Source organism: Schistocerca gregaria, unplaced genomic scaffold, assembly GCF_023897955.1.
Source record: "Schistocerca gregaria isolate iqSchGreg1 unplaced genomic scaffold, iqSchGreg1.2 ptg000180l, whole genome shotgun sequence".
Classification (NCBI taxonomy): Eukaryota; Metazoa; Arthropoda; class Insecta; order Orthoptera; family Acrididae; genus Schistocerca; species Schistocerca gregaria.
Window position 1 is genome coordinate 977,610 of NW_026061730.1, and position 16,389 is coordinate 993,998.

At 46.3% G+C, this 16,389-nt stretch overlaps 22 non-coding genes across 22 annotated transcripts; all 22 read right to left on the reverse strand.

The window, feature by feature from the left end:
- Positions 1-36: 36 nt before the first annotated feature.
- On the reverse strand, positions 37-109 carry Trnar-ucg (transfer RNA arginine (anticodon UCG)). Its single transcript has one exon. It is a non-coding gene; the product is annotated as a tRNA-Arg (tRNA).
- A 908-nt stretch (positions 110-1,017) lies between these two features.
- On the reverse strand, positions 1,018-1,094 carry Trnak-cuu (transfer RNA lysine (anticodon CUU)). Its single transcript has one exon. It is a non-coding gene; the product is annotated as a tRNA-Lys (tRNA).
- A 448-nt stretch (positions 1,095-1,542) lies between these two features.
- On the reverse strand, positions 1,543-1,615 carry Trnar-ucg (transfer RNA arginine (anticodon UCG)). Its single transcript has one exon. It is a non-coding gene; the product is annotated as a tRNA-Arg (tRNA).
- An 899-nt stretch (positions 1,616-2,514) lies between these two features.
- On the reverse strand, positions 2,515-2,591 carry Trnak-cuu (transfer RNA lysine (anticodon CUU)). The gene has a single exon. It is a non-coding gene; the product is annotated as a tRNA-Lys (tRNA).
- Positions 2,592-3,039: 448 nt separating this feature from the next.
- Trnar-ucg (transfer RNA arginine (anticodon UCG)) lies at positions 3,040-3,112 on the reverse strand. Its single transcript has one exon. It is a non-coding gene; the product is annotated as a tRNA-Arg (tRNA).
- A 917-nt stretch (positions 3,113-4,029) lies between these two features.
- Positions 4,030-4,106, reverse strand: Trnak-cuu (transfer RNA lysine (anticodon CUU)). Its single transcript has one exon. It is a non-coding gene; the product is annotated as a tRNA-Lys (tRNA).
- A 448-nt stretch (positions 4,107-4,554) lies between these two features.
- Positions 4,555-4,627, reverse strand: Trnar-ucg (transfer RNA arginine (anticodon UCG)). The gene has a single exon. It is a non-coding gene; the product is annotated as a tRNA-Arg (tRNA).
- A 923-nt stretch (positions 4,628-5,550) lies between these two features.
- Trnak-cuu (transfer RNA lysine (anticodon CUU)) lies at positions 5,551-5,627 on the reverse strand. The gene has a single exon. It is a non-coding gene; the product is annotated as a tRNA-Lys (tRNA).
- A 448-nt stretch (positions 5,628-6,075) lies between these two features.
- Trnar-ucg (transfer RNA arginine (anticodon UCG)) lies at positions 6,076-6,148 on the reverse strand. The gene has a single exon. It is a non-coding gene; the product is annotated as a tRNA-Arg (tRNA).
- Positions 6,149-7,066: 918 nt separating this feature from the next.
- Trnak-cuu (transfer RNA lysine (anticodon CUU)) lies at positions 7,067-7,143 on the reverse strand. The gene has a single exon. It is a non-coding gene; the product is annotated as a tRNA-Lys (tRNA).
- A 448-nt stretch (positions 7,144-7,591) lies between these two features.
- On the reverse strand, positions 7,592-7,664 carry Trnar-ucg (transfer RNA arginine (anticodon UCG)). The gene has a single exon. It is a non-coding gene; the product is annotated as a tRNA-Arg (tRNA).
- Positions 7,665-8,563: 899 nt separating this feature from the next.
- On the reverse strand, positions 8,564-8,640 carry Trnak-cuu (transfer RNA lysine (anticodon CUU)). The gene has a single exon. It is a non-coding gene; the product is annotated as a tRNA-Lys (tRNA).
- Positions 8,641-9,088: 448 nt separating this feature from the next.
- Positions 9,089-9,161, reverse strand: Trnar-ucg (transfer RNA arginine (anticodon UCG)). The gene has a single exon. It is a non-coding gene; the product is annotated as a tRNA-Arg (tRNA).
- Positions 9,162-10,078: 917 nt separating this feature from the next.
- On the reverse strand, positions 10,079-10,155 carry Trnak-cuu (transfer RNA lysine (anticodon CUU)). The gene has a single exon. It is a non-coding gene; the product is annotated as a tRNA-Lys (tRNA).
- A 448-nt stretch (positions 10,156-10,603) lies between these two features.
- On the reverse strand, positions 10,604-10,676 carry Trnar-ucg (transfer RNA arginine (anticodon UCG)). The gene has a single exon. It is a non-coding gene; the product is annotated as a tRNA-Arg (tRNA).
- A 911-nt stretch (positions 10,677-11,587) lies between these two features.
- On the reverse strand, positions 11,588-11,664 carry Trnak-cuu (transfer RNA lysine (anticodon CUU)). Its single transcript has one exon. It is a non-coding gene; the product is annotated as a tRNA-Lys (tRNA).
- Positions 11,665-12,112: 448 nt separating this feature from the next.
- Positions 12,113-12,185, reverse strand: Trnar-ucg (transfer RNA arginine (anticodon UCG)). The gene has a single exon. It is a non-coding gene; the product is annotated as a tRNA-Arg (tRNA).
- A 921-nt stretch (positions 12,186-13,106) lies between these two features.
- Trnak-cuu (transfer RNA lysine (anticodon CUU)) lies at positions 13,107-13,183 on the reverse strand. The gene has a single exon. It is a non-coding gene; the product is annotated as a tRNA-Lys (tRNA).
- Positions 13,184-13,631: 448 nt separating this feature from the next.
- On the reverse strand, positions 13,632-13,704 carry Trnar-ucg (transfer RNA arginine (anticodon UCG)). The gene has a single exon. It is a non-coding gene; the product is annotated as a tRNA-Arg (tRNA).
- An 898-nt stretch (positions 13,705-14,602) lies between these two features.
- Positions 14,603-14,679, reverse strand: Trnak-cuu (transfer RNA lysine (anticodon CUU)). Its single transcript has one exon. It is a non-coding gene; the product is annotated as a tRNA-Lys (tRNA).
- Positions 14,680-15,127: 448 nt separating this feature from the next.
- Trnar-ucg (transfer RNA arginine (anticodon UCG)) lies at positions 15,128-15,200 on the reverse strand. Its single transcript has one exon. It is a non-coding gene; the product is annotated as a tRNA-Arg (tRNA).
- An 899-nt stretch (positions 15,201-16,099) lies between these two features.
- Trnak-cuu (transfer RNA lysine (anticodon CUU)) lies at positions 16,100-16,176 on the reverse strand. The gene has a single exon. It is a non-coding gene; the product is annotated as a tRNA-Lys (tRNA).
- Positions 16,177-16,389: the final 213 nt, after the last annotated feature.

The window sequence follows — 16,389 nt, forward strand, 5'->3', positions numbered from 1 at the left end:
AAAACGGTATGTTTCTTTTTCGAAAATGGAAAAACACGACTGTGACAGGATTCGAACCTGCAATCTTCGGATCCGATGTCCGACGCCTTATCCATTAGGCCACACGGTCACTGACGACAAAGTGTAACTTATATACGACCCATTTCGAAACGCTCACACCCCCTGAGGAACTGTGTTTTCGTTCCACACAGCCCCTGCCCCTTACTCTTTTCCACCCATTCGTTACATTCAACCTCTTACGAGACCGACCAAACATAGACAGGAAAACAAGACCACACACTTTGCGCATTCGGAATCGATGGCAGGGTGTCCCTCGCCGCATTTGCTACGATGGCCATTTGCTACTTATGCAGAAGCGGCGGCGGCGGCGACGACGACGACGACGACCGCGAGAGGCTCTGAGATTTGTGAGAAATACATCTATAAAATGTAATTCAGACTGCCTCGTCTCACCTTATGCTAAACCGCTTTGGCAAATGCTTTATCTGCGCCATTCGCCTTAATCACATCTGAGAGTAATTCTTAATAATACGCCTGTCGCTAATTGTTCCTCATCACAGATACTGCTTTCTATACGTCTACGATGCGCAACTGATTTCCAAGATTCGTCTTCCTCCTGTGAGGATGGAACTCACGACCCCTGGTTTACTAGACCAATGCTCTACCACTGACCAAAACAGGCGCCGCCTAGCGGCACTTTTGCGTACTTCGTCCGTACGGTCGTCTGAATCATCAGACTTCAGCTGACAACACTTCATATTTTCGACTAATATTTGCAGCTATGGCGACCCATTACTGCTTGGCTACACATCTGACACGTAGCCGTGTTCTTTCCAACCAAAACCACTTGCACTTCAGAACATGACTTTCACACATGTCTACAAAATCACCTTCAATTCAAATACAGTTTTCTAGCGACTGATGGAGACGTAGGCAAATTTTAAAGTTGCTATTTCCATTACATCACGTTAATCAGAAAATCGGTAATTTACATCTGCAGCGGAAAAAATTCCGTTCCGGCCAGCGTAGGGCTCGAACCCACGACCCTGTGAATAAGAGTCTCATGCTCTACCGACTGAGCTAGCCGTGCTGCCTCGGTGGATACGTGATTGGCAGCAGATCACACAGTAATCGTTTGGGTTGGGTGGTCCCATACAGAATCTCTCCATGCTTCCTAATGTTTTCCTAACGTCACACTCGTCACGTACTTCACTTTTATTTCATAATCATTTCTGAGAGGTAAAGGAATTGCATGACAATCTGCAGAGCTAGCGGCGTCAAAATTAACACACATACTTGATGTGACTCAAAAGCCGAACGAGTTACTTTCCGACGTTGTTTTAGATGTGCAAGTGCCAGTCAAAACTCGCGGTGAGGGCACTCTGCCGACCATTTCGCTAGTTAACACCGGTCTTGTTGTGTGTGTTTCAGGTTCAAGACCATCTCCAAGTACAAAATGGTCAACAGCAACATTCAGACGGTTTCGTACTGCTCAATTGCTACATTAAAACGGTATGTTTCTTTTTCAGAAATGGAAAAACACGACCGTGACAGGATTCGAACCTGCAATCTTCGGATCCGAAGTCCGACGCCTTATCCATTAGGCCACACGGTCACTGACGACCAAGTGTAACTTATATACGACCCATTTCGAAACGCTCACACCCCCTGAGGAACTGTGTTTTCGTTCCACACAGCCCCTGCCCCTTACTCTTTTCCACCCATTCGTTACATTCAACCTCTTACGAGACCGACCAAACATAGACAGGAAAACAAGACCACACACTTTGCGCATTCGGAATCGATGGCAGGGTGTCCCTCGCCGCATTTGCTACGATGGCCATTTGCTACTTATGCAGAAGCGGCGGCGGCGGCGACGACGACCGCGAGAGGCTCTGAGATTTGTGAGAAATACATCTATAAAATGTAATTCAGACTGCCTCGTCTCACCTTATGCTAAACCACTTTGGCAAATGCTTTATCTGCGCCATTCGCCTTAATCACATCTGAGAGTAATTCGTAATAATACTCCTGTCGCTAATTGTTCCTCATCACAGATACTGTTTGCTATACGGCCACGATGCGCAACTGATTTCCAAAATTCGTCTTCCTCCTGTGAGGATGGAACTCACGACCCCTGGTTTACTAGACCAATGCTCTACCACTGACCTAAACAGGCGCCGCCTAGCGGCACTTTTGTGTACTTCGTCCGTATGGTTGTCTGAATCATCAGACTTCAGCTGACAACACTTCATATTTTCGACTAATATTTGCAGCAATGGCGACCCATTACTGCTTGGCTACACATCTGACACGTAGCCGTGTTCTCTCCAACCAAAACCACTTGCACTTCACAACATGACTTTCACACATGTCTACAAAATCACCTTCACTTCAAATACAGTTTTCTTGCGACTGATGGAGACGTAGGCAAATTTATAGTTGCTATTTCCATTACATCACGTTAATCAGAAAATCGGTAATTTACATCTGCAGCGGAAAAAAATTCCGTTCCGGCCAGCGTAGGGCTCGAACCCACGACCCTGTGAATAAGAGTCTCATGCTCTACCGACTGAGCTAGCCGTGCTGCCTCGGTGGATACCTGATTGGCAGCAGATCACACAGTAATCGTTTGGGTTGGGTGGTCCCATACAGAATCTCTCCATGCTTCCTAATGTTTTCCTAACGTCACACTCGTCACGTACTTCACTTTTATTTCATAATCATTTCTGAGAGGTAAAGGAATTGCATGACAATCTGCAGAGCTAGCGGCGTCAAAATTAACACACATACTTGATGTGACTCAAAAGCCGAACGAGTTACTTTCCGACGTTGTTTTAGATGTGCAAGTGCCAGTCAAAACTCGCGGTGAGGGCACTCTGCCGACCATTTCGCTAGTTAACACCGGTCTTGTTGTGTGTGTTTCAGGTTCAAGACCATCTCCAAGTACAAAATGGTCAACAGCAACATTCAGACGGTTTCGTACTGCTCAATTGCTACATTAAAACGGTATGTTTCTTTTTCAAAAATGGAAAAACACGACCGTGACAGGATTCGAACCTGCAATCTTCGGATCCGAAGTCCGACGCCTTATCCATTAGGCCACACGGTCACTGACGACCAAGTGTAACTTATATACGACCCATTTCGAAACGCTCACACCCCCTGAGGAACTGTGTTTTCGTTCCACACAGCCCCTGCCCCTTACTCTTTTCCACCCATTCGTTACATTCAACCTCTTACGAGACCGACCAAACATAGACAGGAAAACAAGACCACACACTTTGCGCATTCGGAATCGATGGCAGGGTGTCCCTCGCCGCATTTGCTACGATGGCCATTTGCTACTTATGCAGAAGCGGCGGCGGCGGCGGCGACGACGACGACGACGACGACGACCGCGAGAGGCTCTGAGATTTGTGAGAAATACATCTATAAAATGTAATTCAGACTGCCTCGTCTCACCTTATGCTAAACCGCTTTGGCAAATGCTTTATCTGCGCCATTCGCCTTAATCACATCTGAGAGTAATTCTTAATAATACGCCTGTCGCTAATTGTTCCTCATCACAGATACTGCTTTCTATACGGCTACGATGCGCAACTGATTTCCAAGATTCGTCTTCCTCCTGTGAGGATGGAACTCACGACCCCTGGTTTACTAGACCAATGCTCTACCACTGACCAAAACAGGCGCCGCCTAGCGGCACTTTTGCGTACTTCGTCCGTACGGTCGTCTGAATCATCAGACTTCAGCTGACAACACTTCATATTTTCGACTAATATTTGCAGCTATGGCGACCCATTACTGCTTCGCTACACATCTGACACGTAGCCGTGTTCTTTCCAACCAAAACCACTTGCACTTCAGAACATGACTTTCACACATGTCTACAAAATCACCTTCAATTCAAATACAGTTTTCTAGCGACTGATGGAGACGTAGGCAAATTTTAAAGTTGCTATTTCCATTACATCACGTTAATCAGAAAATCGGTAATTTACTTCTGCAGCGGAAAAAATTCCGTTCCGGCCAGCGTAGGGCTCGAACCCACGACCCTGTGAATAAGAGTCTCATGCTCTACCGACTGAGCTAGCCGTGCTGCCTCGGTGGATACCTGATTGGCAGCAGATCACACAGTAATCGTTTGGGTTGGGTGGTCCCATACAGAATCTCTCCATGCTTCCTAATGTTTTCCTAACGTCACACTCGTCACGTACTTCACTTTTATTTCATAATCATTTCTGAGAGGTAAAGGAATTGCATGACAATCTGCAGAGCTAGCGGCGTCAAAATTAACACACATACTTGATGTGACTCAAATGCCGAACGAGTTACTTTCCGACGTTGTTTTAGATGTGCAAGTGCCAGTCAAAACTCGCGGTGAGGGCACTCTGCCGACCATTTCGCTAGTTAACACCGGTCTTGTTGTGTGTGTTTCAGGTTCAAGACCATCTCCAAGTACAAAATGGTCAACAGCAACATTCAGACGGTTTCGTACTGCTCAATTGCTACATTAAAACGGTGTGTTTCTTTTTCAGAAATGGAAAAACACGACCGTGACAGGATTCGAACCTGCAATCTTCGGATCCGAAGTCCGACGCCTTATCCATTAGGCCACACGGTCACTGACGACCAAATGTAACTTATATACGACCCATTTCGAAACGCTCACACCCCCTGAGGAACTGTGTTTTCGTTCCACACAGCCCCTGCCCCTTACTCTTTTCCACCCATTCGTTACATTCAACCTCTTACGAGACCGACCAAACATAGACAGGAAAACAAGACCACACACTTTGCGCATTCGGAATCGATGGCAGGGTGTCCCTCGCCGCATTTGCTACGATGGCCATTTGCTACTTATGCAGAAGCGGCGGCGGCGGCGGCGGCGACGACGACGACGACGACGACGACGACCGCGAGAGGCTCTGAGATTTGTGAGAAATACATCTATAAAATGTAATTCAGACTCCCTCGTCTCACCTTATGCTAAACCGCTTTGGCAAATGCTTTATCTGCGCCATTCGCCTTAATCACATCTGAGAGTAATTCTTAATAATACGCCTGTCGCTAATTGTTCCTCATCACAGATACTGCTTTCTATACGTCTACGATGCGCAACTGATTTCCAAGATTCGTCTTCCTCCTGTGAGGATGGAACTCACGACCCCTGGTTTACTAGACCAATGCTCTACCACTGACCAAAACAAGCGCCGCCTAGCGGCACTTTTGCGTACTTCGTCCGTACGGTCGTCTGAATCATCAGACTTCAGCTGACAACACTTCATATTTTCGACTAATATTTGCAGCTATGGCGACCCATTACTGCTTGGCTACACATCTGACACGTAGCCGTGTTCTTTCCAACCAAAACCACTTGCACTTCAGAACATGACTTTCACACATGTCTACAAAATCACCTTCAATTCAAATACAGTTTTCTAGCGACTGATGGAGACGTAGGCAAATTTTAAAGTTGCTATTTCCATTACATCACGTTAATCAGAAAATCGGTAATTTACATCTGCAGCGGAAAAAATTCCGTTCCGGCCAGCGTAGGGCTCGAACCCACGACCCTGTGAATAAGAGTCTCATGCTCTACCGACTGAGCTAGCCGTGCTGCCTCGGTGGATACGTGATTGGCAGCAGATCACACAGTAATCGTTTGGGTTGGGTGGTCCCATACAGAATCTCTCCATGCTTCCTAATGTTTTCCTAACGTCACACTCGTCACGTACTTCACTTTTATTTCATAATCATTTCTGAGAGGTAAAGGAATTGCATGACAATCTGCAGAGCTAGCGGCGTCAAAATTAACACACATACTTGATGTGACTCAAAAGCCGAACGAGTTACTTTCCGACGTTGTTTTAGATGTGCAAGTGCCAGTCAAAACTCGCGGTGAGGGCACTCTGCCGACCATTTCGCTAGTTAACACCGGTCTTGTTGTGTGTGTTTCAGGTTCAAGACCATCTCCAAGTACAAAATGGTCAACAGCAACATTCAGACGGTTTCGTACTGCTCAATTGCTACATTAAAACGGTATGTTTCTTTTTCAGAAATGGAAAAACACGACCGTGACAGGATTCGAACCTGCAATCTTCGGATCCGAAGTCCGACGCCTTATCCATTAGGCCACACTGTCACTGACGACCAAGTGTAACTTATATACGACCCATTTCGAAACGCTCACACCCCCTGAGGAACTGTGTTTTCGTTCCACACAGCCCCTGCCCCTTACTCTTTTCCACCCATTCGTTACATTCAACCTCTTACGAGACCGACCAAACATAGACAGGAAAACAAGACCACACACTTTGCGCATTCGGAATCGATGGCAGGGTGTCCCTCGCCGCATTTGCTACGATGGCCATTTGCTACTTATGCAGAAGCGGCGGCGGTGACGACGACGACGACGACGACGACGACGACCGCGAGAGGCTCTGAGATTTGTGAGAAATACATCTATAAAATGTAATTCAGACTGCCTCGTCTCACCTTATGCTAAACCGCTTTGGCAAATGCTTTATCTGCGCCATTCGCCTTAATCACATCTGAGAGTAATTCTTAATAATACGCCTGTCGCTAATTGTTCCTCATCACAGATACTGCTTTCTATATGGCTACGATGCGCAACTGATTTCCAAGATTCGTCTTCCTCCTGTGAGGATGGAACTCACGACCCCTGGTTTACTAGACCAATGCTCTACCACTGACCTAAACAGGCGCCGCCTAGCGGCACTTTTGTGTACTTCGTCCGTATGGTTGTCTGAATCATCAGACTTCAGCTGACAACACTTCATATTTTCGACTAATATTTGCAGCAATGGCGACCCATTACTGCTTGGCTACACATCTGACACGTAGCCGATATTCTCTTCAAACAAAACCACCTGCACTTCAGAACATGACTTTCACACATGTCTACAAAATCACCTTCACTTCAAATACAGTTTTCTTGCGACTGATGGAGACGTAGGCAAATTTATAGTTGCTATTTCCATTACATCACGTTAATCAGAAAATCGGTAATTTACATCTGCAGCGGAAAAAAATTCCGTTCCGGCCAGTGTAGGGCTCGAACCCACGACCCTGTGAATAAGAGTCTCATGCTCTACCGACTGAGCTAGCCGTGCTGCCTCGGTGGATACCTGATTGGCAGCAGATCACACAGTAATCGTTTGGGTTGGGTGGTCCCATACAGAATCTCTCCATGCTTCCTAATGTTTTCCTAACGTCACACTCGTCACGTACTTCACTTTTATTTCATAATCATTTCTGAGAGGTAAAGGAATTGCATGACAATCTGCAGAGCTAGCGGCGTCAAAATTAACACACATACTTGATGTGACTCAAAAGCCGAACGAGTTACTTTCCGACGTTGTTTTAGATGTGCAAGTGCCAGTCAAAACTCGCGGTGAGGGCACTCTGCCGACCATTTCGCTAGTTAACACCGGTCTTGTTGTGTGTGTTTCAGGTTCAAGACCATCTCCAAGTACAAAATGGTCAACAGCAACATTCAGACGGTTTCGTACTGCTCAATTGCTACATTAAAACGGTATGTTTCTTTTTCAGAAATGGAAAAACACGACCGTGACAGGATTCGAACCTGCAATCTTCGGATCCGAAGTCCGACGCCTTATCCATTAGGCCACACGGTCACTGACGACCAAGTGTAACTTATATACGACCCATTTCGAAACGCTCACACCCCCTGAGGAACTGTGTTTTCGTTCCACACAGCCCCTGCCCCTTACTCTTTTCCACCCATTCGTTACATTCAACCTCTTACGAGACCGACCAAACATAGACAGGAAAACAAGACCACACACTTTGCGCATTCGGAATCGATGGCAGGGTGTCCCTCGCCGCATTTGCTACGATGGCCATTTGCTACTTATGCAGAAGCGGCGGCGGCGGCGACGACGACCGCGAGAGGCTCTGAGATTTGTGAGAAATACATCTATAAAATGTAATTCAGACTGCCTCGTCTCACCTTATGCTAAACCGCTTTGGCAAATGCTTTATCTGCGCCATTCGCCTTAATCACATCTGAGAGTAATTCGTAATAATACTCCTGTCGCTAATTGTTCCTCATCACAGATACTGTTTGCTATACGGCCACGATGCGCAACTGATTTCCAAAATTCGTCTTCCTCCTGTGAGGATGGAACTCACGACCCCTGGTTTACTAGACCAATGCTCTACCACTGACCTAAACAGGCGCCGCCTAGCGGCACTTTTGTGTACTTCGTCCGTATGGTTGTCTGAATCATCAGACTTCAGCTGACAACACTTCATATTTTCGACTAATATTTGCAGCAATGGCGACCCATTACTGCTTGGCTACACATCTGACACGTAGCCGTGTTCTCTCCAACCAAAACCACTTGCACTTCAGAACATGACTTTCACACATGTCTACAAAATCACCTTCACTTCAAATACAGTTTTCTTGCGACTGATGGAGACGTAGGCAAATTTATAGTTGCTATTTCCATTACATCACGTTAATCAGAAAATCGGTAATTTACATCTGCAGCGGAAAAAAATTCCGTTCCGGCCAGCGTAGGGCTCGAACCCACGACCCTGTGAATAAGAGTCTCATGCTCTACCGACTGAGCTAGCCGTGCTGCCTCGGTGGATACCTGATTGGCAGCAGATCACACAGTAATCGTTTGGGTTGGGTGGTCCCATACAGAATCTCTCCATGCTTCCTAATGTTTTCCTAACGTCACACTCGTCACGTACTTCACTTTTATTTCATAATCATTTCTGAGAGGTAAAGGAATTGCATGACAATCTGCAGAGCTAGCGGCGTCAAAATTAACACACATACTTGATGTGACTCAAAAGCCGAACGAGTTACTTTCCGACGTTGTTTTAGATGTGCAAGTGCCAGTCAAAACTCGCGGTGAGGGCACTCTGCCGACCATTTCGCTAGTTAACACCGGTCTTGTTGTGTGTGTTTCAGGTTCAAGACCATCTCCAAGTACAAAATGGTCAACAGCAACATTCAGACGGTTTCGTACTGCTCAATTGCTACATTAAAACGGTATGTTTCTTTTTCAAAAATGGAAAAACACGACCATGACAGGATTCGAACCTGCAATCTTCGGATCCGAAGTCCGACGCCTTATCCATTAGGCCACACGGTCACTGACGACCAAGTGTAACTTATATACGACCCATTTCGAAACGCTCACACCCCCTGAGGAACTGTGTTTTCGTTCCACACAGCCGCTGCCCCTTACTCTTTCCCACCCATTCGTTACATTCAACCTCTTACGAGACCGACCAAACATAGACAGGAAAACAAGACCACACACTTTGCGCATTCGGAATCGATGGCAGGGTGTCCCTCGCCGCATTTGCTACGATGGCCATTTGCTACTTATGCAGAAGCGGCGGCGGTGACGACGACGACGACGACGACGACGACGACCGCGAGAGGCTCTGAGATTTGTGAGAAATACATCTATAAAATGTAATTCAGACTGCCTCGTCTCACCTTATGCTAAACCGCTTTGGCAAATGCTTTATCTGCGCCATTCGCCTTAATCACATCTGAGAGTAATTCTTAATAATACGCCTGTCGCTAATTGTTCCTCATCACAGATACTGCTTTCTATACGGCTACGATGCGCAACTGATTTCCAAGATTCGTCTTCCTCCTGTGAGGATGGAACTCACGACCCCTGGTTTACTAGACCAATGCTCTACCACTGACCAAAACAGGCGCCGCCTAGCGGCACTTTTGCGTACTTCGTCCGTACGGTCGTCTGAATCATCAGACTTCAGCTGACAACACTTCATATTTTCGACTAATATTTGCAGCTATGGCGACCCATTACTGCTTCGCTACACATCTGACACGTAGCCGTGTTCTTTCCAACCAAAACCACTTGCACTTCAGAACATGACTTTCACACATGTCTACAAAATCACCTTCAATTCAAATACAGTTTTCTAGCGACTGATGGAGACGTAGGCAAATTTTAAAGTTGCTATTTCCATTACATCACGTTAATCAGAAAATCGGTAATTTACTTCTGCAGCGGAAAAAATTCCGTTCCGGCCAGCGTAGGGCTCGAACCCACGACCCTGTGAATAAGAGTCTCATGCTCTACCGACTGAGCTAGCCGTGCTGCCTCGGTGGATACCTGATTGGCAGCAGATCACACAGTAATCGTTTGGGTTGAGTGGTCCCATACAGAATCTCTCCATGCTTCCTAATGTTTTCCTAACGTCACACTCGTCACGTACTTCACTTTTATTTCATAATCATTTCTGAGAGGTAAAGGAATTGCATGACAATCTGCAGAGCTAGCGGCGTCAAAATTAACACACATACTTGATGTGACTCAAAAGCCGAACGAGTTACTTTCCGACGTTGTTTTAGATGTGCAAGTGCCAGTCAAAACTCGCGGTGAGGGCACTCTGCCGACCATTTCGCTAGTTAACACCGGTCTTGTTGTGTGTGTTTCAGGTTCAAGACCATCTCCAAGTACAAAATGGTCAACAGCAACATTCAGACGGTTTCGTACTGCTCAATTGCTACATTAAAACGGTGTGTTTCTTTTTCAGAAATGGAAAAACACGACCGTGACAGGATTCGAACCTGCAATCTTCGGATCCGAAGTCCGACGCCTTATCCATTAGGCCACACGGTCACTGACGACCAAGTGTAACTTATATACGACCCATTTCGAAACGCTCACACCCCCTGAGGAACTGTGTTTTCGTTCCACACAGCCCCTGCCCCTTACTCTTTTCCACCCATTCGTTACATTCAACCTCTTACGAGACCGACCAAACATAGACAGGAAAACAAGACCACACACTTTGCGCATTCGGAATCGATGGCAGGGTGTCCCTCGCCGCATTTGCTACGATGGCCATTTGCTACTTATGCAGAAGCGGCGGCGGCGGCGACGACGACGACGACGACGACCGCGAGAGGCTCTGAGATTTGTGAGAAATACATCTATAAAATGTAATTCAGACTGCCTCGTCTCACCTTATGCTAAACCGCTTTGGCAAATGCTTTATCTGCGCCATTCGCCTTAATCACATCTGAGAGTAATTCTTAATAATACGCCTGTCGCTAATTGTTCCTCATCACAGATACTGCTTTCTATACGTCTACGATGCGCAACTGATTTCCAAGATTCGTCTTCCTCCTGTGAGGATGGAACTCACGACCCCTGGTTTACTAGACCAATGCTCTACCACTGACCAAAACAGGCGCCGCCTAGCGGCACTTTTGCGTACTTCGTCCGTACGGTCGTCTGAATCATCAGACTTCAGCTGACAACACTTCATATTTTCGACTAATATTTGCAGCTATGGCGACCCATTACTGCTTGGCTACACATCTGACACGTAGCCGTGTTCTTTCCAACCAAAACCACTTGCACTTCAGAACATGACTTTCACACATGTCTACAAAATCACCTTCAATTCAAATACAGTTTTCTAGCGACTGATGGAGACGTAGGCAAATTTTAAAGTTGCTATTTCCATTACATCACGTTAATCAGAAAATCGGTAATTTACATCTGCAGCGGAAAAAATTCCGTTCCGGCCAGCGTAGGGCTCGAACCCACGACCCTGTGAATAAGAGTCTCATGCTCTACCGACTGAGCTAGCCGTGCTGCCTCGGTGGATACGTGATTGGCAGCAGATCACACAGTAATCGTTTGGGTTGGGTGGTCCCATACAGAATCTCTCCATGCTTCCTAATGTTTTCCTAACGTCACACTCGTCACGTACTTCACTTTTATTTCATAATCATTTCTGAGAGGTAAAGGAATTGCATGACAATCTGCAGAGCTAGCGGCGTCAAAATTAACACACATACTTGATGTGACTCAAAAGCCGAACGAGTTACTTTCCGACGTTGTTTTAGATGTGCAAGTGCCAGTCAAAACTCGCGGTGAGGGCACTCTGCCGACCATTTCGCTAGTTAACACCGGTCTTGTTGTGTGTGTTTCAGGTTCAAGACCATCTCCAAGTACAAAATGGTCAACAGCAACATTCAGACGGTTTCGTACTGCTCAATTGCTACATTAAAACGGTATGTTTCTTTTTCAGAAATGGAAAAACACGACTGTGACAGGATTCGAACCTGCAATCTTCGGATCCGAAGTCCGACGCCTTATCCATTAGGCCACACTGTCACTGACGACCAAGTGTAACTTATATACGACCCATTTCGAAACGCTCACACCCCCTGAGGAACTGTGTTTTCGTTCCACACAGCCCCTGCCCCTTACTCTTTTCCACCCATTCGTTACATTCAACCTCTTACGAGACCGACCAAACATAGACAGGAAAACAAGACCACACACTTTGCGCATTCGGAATCGATGGCAGGGTGTCCCTCGCCGCATTTGCTACGATGGCCATTTGCTACTTATGCAGAAGCGGCGGCGGTGACGACGACGACGACGACGACGACGACGACGACCGCGAGAGGCTCTGAGATTTGTGAGAAATACATCTATAAAATGTAATTCAGACTGCCTCGTCTCACCTTATGCTAAACCGCTTTGGCAAATGCTTTATCTGCGCCATTCGCCTTAATCACATCTGAGAGTAATTCTTAATAATACGCCTGTCGCTAATTGTTCCTCATCACAGATACTGCTTTCTATATGGCTACGATGCGCAACTGATTTCCAAGATTCGTCTTCCTCCTGTGAGGATGGAACTCACGACCCCTGGTTTACTAGACCAATGCTCTACCACTGACCTAAACAGGCGCCGCCTAGCGGCACTTTTGTGTACTTCGTCCGTATGGTTGTCTGAATCATCAGACTTCAGCTGACAACACTTCATATTTTCGACTAATATTTGCAGCAATGGCGACCCATTACTGCTTGGCTACACATCTGACACGTAGCCGATATTCTCTTCAAACAAAACCACCTGCACTTCAGAACATGACTTTCACACATGTCTACAAAATCACCTTCACTTCAAATACAGTTTTCTTGCGACTGATGGAGACGTAGGCAAATTTATAGTTGCTATTTCCATTACATCACGTTAATCAGAAAATCGGTAATTTACATCTGCAGCGGAAAAAAATTCCGTTCCGGCCAGTGTAGGGCTCGAACCCACGACCCTGTGAATAAGAGTCTCATGCTCTACCGACTGAGCTAGCCGTGCTGCCTCGGTGGATACCTGATTGGCAGCAGATCACACAGTAATCGTTTGGGTTGGGTGGTCCCATACAGAATCTCTCCATGCTTCCTAATGTTTTCCTAACGTCACACTCGTCACGTACTTCACTTTTATTTCATAATCATTTCTGAGAGGTAAAGGAATTGCATGACAATCTGCAGAGCTAGCGGCGTCAAAATTAACACACATACTTGATGTGACTCAAAAGCCGAACGAGTTACTTTCCGACGTTGTTTTAGATGTGCAAGTGCCAGTCAAAACTCGCGGTGAGGGCACTCTGCCGACCATTTCGCTAGTTAACACCGGTCTTGTTGTGTGTGTTTCAGGTTCAAGACCATCTCCAAGTACAAAATGGTCAACAGCAACATTCAGACGGTTTCGTACTGCTCAATTGCTACATTAAAACGGTATGTTTCTTTTTCAGAAATGGAAAAACACGACCGTGACAGGATTCGAACCTGCAATCTTCGGATCCGAAGTCCGACGCCTTATCCATTAGGCCACACGGTCACTGACGACCAAGGGTAACTTATATACGACCCATTTCGAAACGCTCACACCCCCTGAGGAACTGTGTTTTCGTTCCACACAGCCGCTGACCCTTACTCTTTCCCACCCATTCGTTACATTCAACCTCTTACGAGACCGACCAAACATAGACAGGAAAACAAGACCACACACTTTGCGCATTCGGAATCGATGGCAGGGTGTCCCTCGCCGCATTTGCTACGATGGCCATTTGCTACTTATGCAGAAGCGGCGGCGGCGGCGACGACGACCGCGAGAGGCTCTGAGATTTGTGAGAAATACATCTATAAAATGTAATTCAGACTGCCTCGTCTCACCTTATGCTAAACCGCTTTGGCAAATGCTTTATCTGCGCCATTCGCCTTAATCACATCTGAGAGTAATTCTTAATAATACGCCTGTCGCTAATTGTTCCTCATCACAGATACTGCTTTCTATACGGCTACGATGCGCAACTGATTTCCAAGATTCGTCTTCCTCCTGTGAGGATGGAACTCACGACCCCTGGTTTACTAGACCAATGCTCTACCACTGACCAAAACAGGCGCCGCCTAGCGGCACTTTTGCGTACTTCGTCCGTACGGTCGTCTGAATCATCAGACTTCAGCTGACAACACTTCATATTTTCGACTAATATTTGCAGCTATGGCGACCCATTACTGCTTGGCTACACATCTGACACGTAGCCGTGTTCTTTCCAAACAAAACCACTTGCACTTCAGAACATGACTTTCACACATGTCTACAAAATCACCTTCAATTCAAATACAGTTTTCTTGCGACTGATGGAGACGTAGGCAAATTTATAGTTGCTATTTCCATTACATCACGTTAATCAGAAAATCGGTAATTTACTTCTGCAGCGGAAAAAATTCCGTTCCGGCCAGCGTAGGGCTCGAACCCACGACCCTGTGAATAAGAGTCTCATGCTCTACCGACTGAGCTAGCCGTGCTGCCTCGGTGGATACCTGATTGGCAGCAGATCACACAGTAATCGTTTGGGTTGGGTGGTCCCATACAGAATCTCTCCATGCTTCCTAATGTTTTCCTAACGTCACACTCGTCACGTACTTCACTTTTATTTCATAATCATTTCTGAGAGGTAAAGGAATTGCATGACAATCTGCAGAGCTAGCGGCGTCAAAATTAACACACATACTTGATGTGACTCAAAAGCCGAACGAGTTACTTTCCGACGTTGTTTTAGATGTGCAAGTGCCAGTCAAAACTCGCGGTGAGGGCACTCTGCCGACCATTTCGCTAGTTAACACCGGTCTTGTTGTGTGTGTTTCAGGTTCAAGACCATCTCCAAGTACAAAATGGTCAACAGCAACATTCAGACGGTTTCGTACTGCTCAATTGCTACATTAAAACGGTATGTTTCTTTTTCAGAAATGGAAAAACACGACCGTGACAGGATTCGAACCTGCAATCTTCGGATCCGAAGTCCGACGCCTTATCCATTAGGCCACACGGTCACTGACGACCAAGTGTAACTTATATACGACCCATTTCGAAACGCTCACACCCCCTGAGGAACTGTGTTTTCGTTCCACACAGCCCCTGCCCCTTACTCTTTTCCACCCATTCGTTACATTCAACCTCTTACGAGACCGACCAAACATAGACAGGAAAACAAGACCACACACTTTGCGCATTCGGAATCGATGGCAGGGTGTCCCTCGCTGCATTTGCTACGATGGCCATTTGCTACTTATGCAGAAGCGGCGGCGGCGACGACGACGACCGCGAGAGGCTCTGAGATTTGTGAGAAATACATCTATAAAATGTAATTCAGACTGCCTCGTCTCACCTTATGCTAAACCGCTTTGGCAAATGCTTTATCTGCGCCATTCACCTTAATCACATCTGAGAGTAATTCTTAATAATACGCCTGTCGCTAATTGTTCCTCATCACAGATACTGCTTTCTATACGGCTACGATGCGCAACTGATTTCCAAGATTCGTCTTCCTCCTGTGAGGATGGAACTCACGACCCCTGGTTTACTAGACCAATGCTCTACCACTGACCAAAACAGGCGCCGCCTAGCGGCACTTTTGCGTACTTCGTCCGTACGGTCGTCTGAATCATCAGACTTCAGCTGACAACACTTCATATTTTCGACTAATATTTGCAGCTATGGCGACCCATTACTGCTTGGCTACACATCTGACACGTAGCCGTGTTCTTTCCAACCAAAACCACTTGCACTTCAGAACATGACTTTCACACATGTCTACAAAATCACCTTCAATTCAAATACAGTTTTCTAGCGACTGATGGAGACGTAGGCAAATTTTAAAGTTGCTATTTCCATTACATCACGTTAATCAGAAAGTCGGTAATTTACATCTGCAGCGGAAAAAATTCCGTTCCGGCAAGCGTAGGGCTCGAACCCACGACCCTGTGAATAAGAGTCTCATGCTCTACCGACTGAGCTAGCCGTGCTGCCTCGGTGGATACGTGATTGGCAGCAGATCACACAGTAATCGTTTGGGTTGGGTGGTCCCATACAGAATCTCTCCATGCTTCCTAATGTTTTCCTAACGTCACACTCGTCACGTACTTCACTTTTATTTCATAATCATTTCTGAGAGGTAAAGGAATTGCATGACAATCTGCAGAGCTAGCGGCGTCAAAATTAACACACATACTTGATGTGACT